This window comes from Glycine soja, chromosome 15 (genome assembly GCF_004193775.1).
Source record: "Glycine soja cultivar W05 chromosome 15, ASM419377v2, whole genome shotgun sequence".
In the NCBI taxonomy this organism is placed as follows: Eukaryota; Viridiplantae; Streptophyta; class Magnoliopsida; order Fabales; family Fabaceae; genus Glycine; species Glycine soja.
In genome coordinates this window covers 47,284,531-47,292,364 of record NC_041016.1, presented here as the reverse complement: position 1 = coordinate 47,292,364, position 7,834 = coordinate 47,284,531, and positions in this window count along the sequence as shown.

The following is a 7,834-nucleotide window of genomic DNA, read 5'->3' as shown; positions in this document are numbered from 1 at the left end:
AATCACCATTTCCAATTTTTACTTTGGAAACAATGGTTTTGTCAAGTTTTTTAAAGAGGTTCAAATCATTGGTCATATGGTTTGTGCAGCCGCTGCCTATTAACCATGAATCACTGGAACTATTGCTTGTGGCAAAGCATGTTGCGACAAAGAGTTGCTCATCTTCTCGTTCCTCCGCAACCACCTTTGCTTCCTCTGATTTGGACTTGCATATTCGCTCTACATGTCCCATATTGCCACACTTTCTACACTTGACATCTGGCCTCCACCAACATTTTCTTTCAGGATGATTTATCTTTTTGCAATGCAGACAAGGAGGAAAGGTCTCACCTTGCTGCTTGTTGGAGCCTTCTGGTTTTTTGTTCCTCCATTTGTTGTTCTTCTTGTCTTTGCCACCTCTTGAATGTTGTGCTTTCGTATGAAACGCACCTTGTACCACCTCATCTTGTCTCATCATTCCTCTCTGCTCCTGGGCTTGTAGAGCATTTATGAGTTCTCCCAAGTTGATGGTTGACAGGTCTTTAGACTCCTCCAATGCTAATATCTTCGATTCATACTTCTCGGGTATAGTGACCAGGATTTTTTGCACTATTCTTTCATCAGGAAAGTCCTTCCCAAGAAGCCTCACTCTATTTGCTATGCCTAACAGCCGATCAGCGTAGCCTTTAATTGTTTCAGTCTCTTTCATGCACTGCATCTCGAATTCTCTGCCCAAGTTGAGTACTTGCATGCCTTTGGTTCTTTCACAGCCTTGATATTCTAATCTGATATAATCCCAAATCTGTTTGGCAGACTTGAAGTTCATAATTCTTGTAAAAATAATTTTTGACACAACAGAGAAAAGGCAATTTTTAGCCTTAGCCTTTTTGGTCTTCCTTTCTCTGTGATTCTTCATCTGAGCCACTGTTGGATCTAAAGGTAGTTTAGGAACATCATAGTTTTCTTCTACTGCCTCCCAAAGATCCAAAGCTTCAAGATGAGCGGTCATCCTTGCAGCCCATAATTCGTACTCCTCACCATCAAAAATTGGTGGTGAACCTGCTGTGTATGATGTTTCTCCCTCCATTGTGATTTCTCTCAACTCACAGATCCTTTAAAGATAAGAGCTCCAGATACCAATTTTTTGTTTTTTGTTAATAAATACAAGCAAAAAAATTAAAGAATGAAAGGGAGCGTAAAGAAAGAAATTGAGACTGCAAAGGCTTATTTTATTCTGATATGAAGCAACGTATTTAAAAACATGGAAAAGATAATAACTGCTAACAAAAAGATAACACCACTAATAAATCATGCCTAGAGAATAGGATCAAAACTGTTTTATTCTATCAGTCAACATGACTTTTATTTTTCCTAAAAAATAGCAAAAGAATCTTATCTACTATAGTTTGTTAGACAGTTTCAACAGTCACATCTTAACATATCTAAATGTGATAGATTTATGACTATACTACAATCCTCAGTGCTATTCCAGATTTCATCAAGTCTTCGCGTTCTAAACATATCTAGTTGTCATAAGCTAAAAGAAGTTTTTGCAAACAAGAATGAGGATGATGTGTCAGGTGAGATTTCTTTCTTAAAATTGGAGGAATTAAAACTAGAAGACTTACCATGGCTCACAAACTTTTGCAAGTTACAACTTCAACTTTCCCTCATTGCAAACATTACATGTGATTGGATGTCAGAAAATGAAGACATTTTCAGGTCAGGGAAACTTAACCACAATACTACAAAATGAATGGAGAGGTGAAAAAAATCAAAAGGAGGATGAACGTAATAATTTGTCAATTGATTTTACACTATTTAATGAAAAGGTAGTGTTTTCTCAAAAAAGAATGGTGGATTGTGTGATGACTTAATCCAAATAATTTTCCCAAGTTCCAGTGTGTGCATAGATTTAATTTTCTAACTCACCCGCTAGAAAGATAACCTAATACACTTGTCTTTAGTAGTTGGAATTCATTATAGCTACATAAATAATTTACTTTAGCTTAGTAATCTTCTTTCCACCATCAATTAATATGTAGAATAACGTACCTTTTGATAAGATTGTGTCTGCCAATAGGTTGCAATGCCCAATCTTCAAATCTTGGAGCTGACCTCCATCGATTCATATAAGATATATGGGATGATAAACTTTCAGTCCACTTTTACTAAAACTTGACGATTTTGACAGTGAGAGAATGTCGTAGCATAGTAAGTTTGTTCTCATCCTCAGAAGCTAGAAAACTAGTCAAACTGCATCATCTTGAGATTACATTATGCCCTGATTTGGAGGAGAGCATCGTTGATTTAGACTTCCCAGTTGGATCAAACACTTAGCTATTTTGTTAGAATATATGTTAACATGTCGCTGATGATAGGTTATATTCCAAAACTTGGAGACGCTGCTTATCAATGGCATGAAATGTCAGAGGTCAATATGGAACAATCCACAAGCTCCAAATTCTTTTTGCAAACTGAATAAAGTAGAAATTAATGGATGTAATTCCCTCCATCATGTTTTTCCAATTGTTGTGGCTAAAGAGCTTCGACAGCTCCAAGTGCTTGAAATTTCCAAATCTAATAATAGAGAACATTGTTCCAGAGAGTGATACTAAAGATGTTAAAAGTTTTTGTCTTGAAAAGTTGATTGTATATAAATGTGATAGATAGAAGTCTATACTCCTATCATCAGTGCTATTCAAGGTCTCAACAAGTCTTCGCATTCTAAAGATATCTAGTTGTCATAAGCTAGAACAATTTTTTGCAAACAAGAATGAGGGATATGCATCAATTGAGATTGCTTTTACTAAATTGGAGGAATTAATAATGGCAGACTTACCATGGCTCAGTAACTTTTGCAAGGGAACTTACAATTTCAACTTTCCATCACTACTAACAATACATGTGATTAGATGTCCCATGATGAAGACATTTTTTACTCATGGAAACTTAACCACAATAGGACAACATAAATGGAGAGGTAAAAAAGGTCATAAATATGAAAGGAAACTTAACCACAATAGTACACTATTTAATGAAAAGGTATATGACTACTTCATCTTCACTATTTAAAATCTTTCATGCAGCTTAAATACTGAACTCAATATTTAAGTGTTTTGTAAGAAAAAAAATGATGGATTTGACAAAATAATGTGTGTTGACATAATTGATTTAATTTTCTAACTCACAAACAAGAAAGATTACCCCATGACCTATATAACATACTTGTCCTACCTGGTTGGAATTCGTTATTAGTAATCTTCTCTCCACCATCAATTAATCTGTAGAATAACATTTTGATAATATTGTGAGTGCCAACAGGTTTCAATGCCCATTCTTGAAATCTTGGAACTGGCTTACATTGATTCACATAACATATGGGATGATAAACTTCCAGTCCACTTTTACAGTCAAAACTTGACGATTTTGACAGTCAGATGTTGTCATCACTTAATAAGTTTGTTCCCATCCTCAGTAGCTAGAGCACTATTCAAACTGCAACATCTTGATATTTTCATTTGCCATGAGTTGGTGGAGATATTTATCCAACAAAAAGAGGTGAGCATCATTGATCTAGACTTTCGAATTGGATCTAACACTTATGCATTTAGTTTGAATATATGTTAATATGTAATTGATGATAGGTTACATTCCCAAACTTGGGGCACTGTTTATCAATGGCATGAGAGATTTGAAGTCAATATGTGTTTTTTTTTTAATAACAGCAAGCAGAAATATTAAAGAATGAAAGGGAGCGTAAAGAAAGAAATTGAGACTGCGAAGACTTATTTTATTCTGATATGAAGCAACGTATTTAAAAACATGAAAAAGATAGTAACTGCTAACAAAAAGATAACACCACTAACAGATCATGCCTAGAGAATAGGATCAAAACTGTTTTATCCTATCAGTCAACATGACTTTTATTTTTCCTAAAAAATAGCAAAAAAATCTTATCTACTATAGTTTGTTAGACAGTTTCAACAGTCACATCTTAACACTCCTCCTTGACTTTGGAACTGCAAACTCCAAGCTTTTGTCTCAAGTATTCAAATTTGGCTTTTCGAAGTGCCTTGGTCAGAATGTCAGCACTTTGATTCTCTGTTTTGCGGTACAGAACTTCACTTCTCCTTCCCTTTGAACTTCTCTTAGAAGAAAAAACTTTATCTTGAAGTGCTTAGTTTTGCCATGAAACACTGGATCATTAGCAATTGAGATTGCAGCCTGGTTGTCCACAAAAATCTATGTGCTTTCTTCTTGTTTCATATGCAAATCTATCATAATTTTCCTGATCCAAAGAGCATGATTCACTGCAGCAACAGTAGCTACATACTCTGCTTCTGCAGTTAATTGAGCTACAACTTCTTGCTTTTTAGAACACCAAGAAAAAACTCAAGAACCAAAGGAAAAACAATAACCAGAGGTGCTTCTCAAATCATCAATACAACCTGCCCAATCACTATCAGAATATCCATGGAGCTTAAAATTATGAGAATGAGAGTACATTATACCATAGTCTAAAGTGCATTTAACATATCTAATAACTCGTTTGGTAGCTTGAAGATGAACTTCACTAGCACAATGCATGAACCTTGAAAGTATACTTACTGCAAACAAAATGTCAGGTCTGGTTGTAGTAAGATATATTAAGCAACCAATCAAGCTTCTGTAATGCATTTCGTCAACTTTATCAGCTCCATCATCCTTGCTAAATTTCTCCTTTTGGTTCATTGGAGATGTAGTGCTTTTGCAGTCCTCCATATGAAACTTCTTGACTATTTCCCTTGCATACTTCTTTTGGTGAATGAGGATTCCATCATGATCTTGTTTCACCTCCATTCCCAAAAAGAAACTCATCAAGCCAAGATGTGTCATTTCAAATGCTTTAAACATTTCAGCTTTAAATTCCTTTATGAGTTTCTCATCACTTCCTGTCACAAGTAAATCATCAACATAGATAGCAATAATGATTAAATTTGCATCTACCAATTTCACATATAATGCAGCCTCACTTGGACTTTTGACAAATCCAAGATCTTGAAGATGATCGAAAAAAATGACACGTGGGAACTAGTGGACAGACCTCAACACAAACAACCTATAGGGGTAAAATGGGTTTTTAGAACCAAACTTAATCCAAATGGTTCTATAAATAAATACAAGGCCAGGTTGGTGGTAAAAGGCTATGCTCAGGTGTTTAGAGTGGATTTTTCAGAAACCTTTGCTCCAGTTGCACGTCTTGATACAATTAGAATGCTACTTGCCTTGACTGCACATAAAAGGTGGAAAGTTTATCATTTAGATGTAAAATCTGCCTTTCTAAATGGTTACTTGCAGGAGGAGATTTATGTAGAGCAACCTGAGGGGTTTCAAATCAAAGGAGAGGAGCAAAAAGTTTACAAGTTGAAAAAGGCATTATATGGTCTTAAACAGGCTCCTAGGGCCTTTTCAGTTTCTTCAAATTCTACAGGTTCTAGGACAGCTACATTACTCTTTTGATAAATCTCAGATAAAGATCTTGTACCTCTGACAGGAATGTCATCTTCATCATCATTAAGGAACTGTGAGATTTCTGGCAGCTGCTTCCTTATTGGCTCATCCCAACTCCATTGTTGATCTTCCATAAATTTGACATCTCTACTCATAAGAATTTTCCCATTTCGAGGTTGGAAAATTCTGTAAGCTTTGGAGGTGTTGCTGTATCCAATGAAAACTCCGGGTTCTGCCTTTTTATCAAGTTTGTCCCTTTTAACCTGTGGAACATAAGAGAAACAAACACAACCAAAGATTTTTAGATTTTGTAAATCTGATTTGTAACCAAACCAGCCTTCAAATGGAGTTTTTTTGTGCAGAACTCTTGTAGGTAGTCTATTCAGCAAAAATACTGCAGTGTTTCCAGCCTCCGCCCATAGCTCCTTTGGCAACTCCTTTTCATGCAACATACACCTTGTCATCTCCATGATACTTCTATTTTTTCTCTCACTCACACCATTTTGTTGTGGGGTGTAAGGTACGGTGAGTTGGTGCTCAATGCCAGCTTCTTCACAAAATTTATCAAAAACATCATTTTTGTATTCCTTCCCATTGTTAGACCTTATTGTTTGCAGCCTGCAATCACTTTGATTCTCCACCAATGCATTTAAAGATGATACTCTCTGAGATCCCCCAACATCTGTGTGAACTAATTGCAGCTTTTGAGTTGCTCTCCAAGTTGATTGAGGAAATGGTTTTCTGACTAGCTTACCATATTGGCAAGCCACCCAATCGGCTAACTTGTCTTCAAGCATTGACACACCTTTCACCAAGTCATGTTTTTGCATGTATAAAAGTCCAGCAAGATGGAAGTGTCCGAGCCTTTTGTGCCATAGTTCAACATCGGTGGTCATGCTTGAAAAAGCTATTTGCTTCTCCTCCATTAGATTTAAAGCATAGCATTTAGCCCTCATTTTCACCCTGAATACGTCTTTTCCTTTTGCATCTTTGATCAAGCACCAATTTTCTTCAAATATAACTTTGAAGCCTTTCTCTACAAGCTGAGCAACACTAAGTAGATTTTGATCAATGTCAGGCACATATAAGACATTAGAGATATATTTCAAACCTGTCAAGCTTTCAATAACAACAATCCATTTTCCCTTTACTGAGAGGAAATCACCATTTCCAATTTTTACTTTGGAAACAATGGTTTTGTCAAGTTTTTTAAAGAGGTTCAGGTCATTGGTCATATGGTTTGTGCAACCGCTGTCTATTAACCATGAATCACTGGAACTATTGCTTGTGGCAAAGCATGTTGCGACAAAGAGTTGCTCATCTTCTCGTTCCTCCGCAACCACCTTTGCTTCCTCTGATTTGGACTTGCATATTCGCTCTACATGTCCCATATTGCCACACTTTCTACACTTGACATCTGGCCTCCACCAACATTTTCTTTCAGGATGATTTGTCTTTTTGCAATGCGGACAAGGAGGAAAGGTCTCACCTTGCTGCTTGTTGGAGCCTTCTGGTTTTTTGTTCCTCCATTTGTTGTTCTTCTTGTCTTTGCCACCTCTTGAATGTTGTGCTTTCGTATGAAACGCACCTTGTACCACCTCATCTTGTCTCATCATTCTTCTCTGCTCCTGGGCTTGTAGAGCATTTATGAGTTCTCCCAAGGTGATGGTTGACAAGTCTTTAGACACCTCCAATGCTAATATCTTCGATTCATACTTCTCGGGTATAGTGACCAGGATTTTTTGCACTATTCTTTCATCAGGAAAGTCCTTCCCAAGAAGCCTCACTCTATTTGCTATGCCTAACAGCCGGTCAGCGTAGCCTTTAATTGTTTCAGTCTCTTTCATGCTCTGCATCTCGAATTCTCTGCCCAAGTTGAGTACTTGCATGCCTTTGGTTCTTTCACAGCCTTGATATTCTGATCTGAGATAATCCCAAATCTGTTTGGCAAACTTGAAGTTCATAATTCTTGTAAAAATAATTTTTGACACAGCAGAGAAAAGACAATTTTTAGCCTTAGCCTTTTTGGTCTTCCTTTCTCTGTGATTCTTCATCTGAGCCACCGTTGGATCTAAAGGTAGTTCAGGAATATCATAGTTTTCTTCTACTGCCTCCCAAAGATCCAAAGCTTCAAGATGAGCGGTCATCCTTGCAGCCTATAATTCATACTCCTCACCATAAAAAAATTGGTAGTGAACCTGCTGTGTATGATGTTTCTCCCTCCATTGCGATTTCTCTCAACTCACAGATCCCTTAAAGATAAGAGCTCTAAATACCAATTTGTTGTTTTTTGTCAATAACAGCAAGCAGAAATATTAAAGAATGAGACGGAGCGTAAAAAAAGAAATTGAGACCGCAAAGA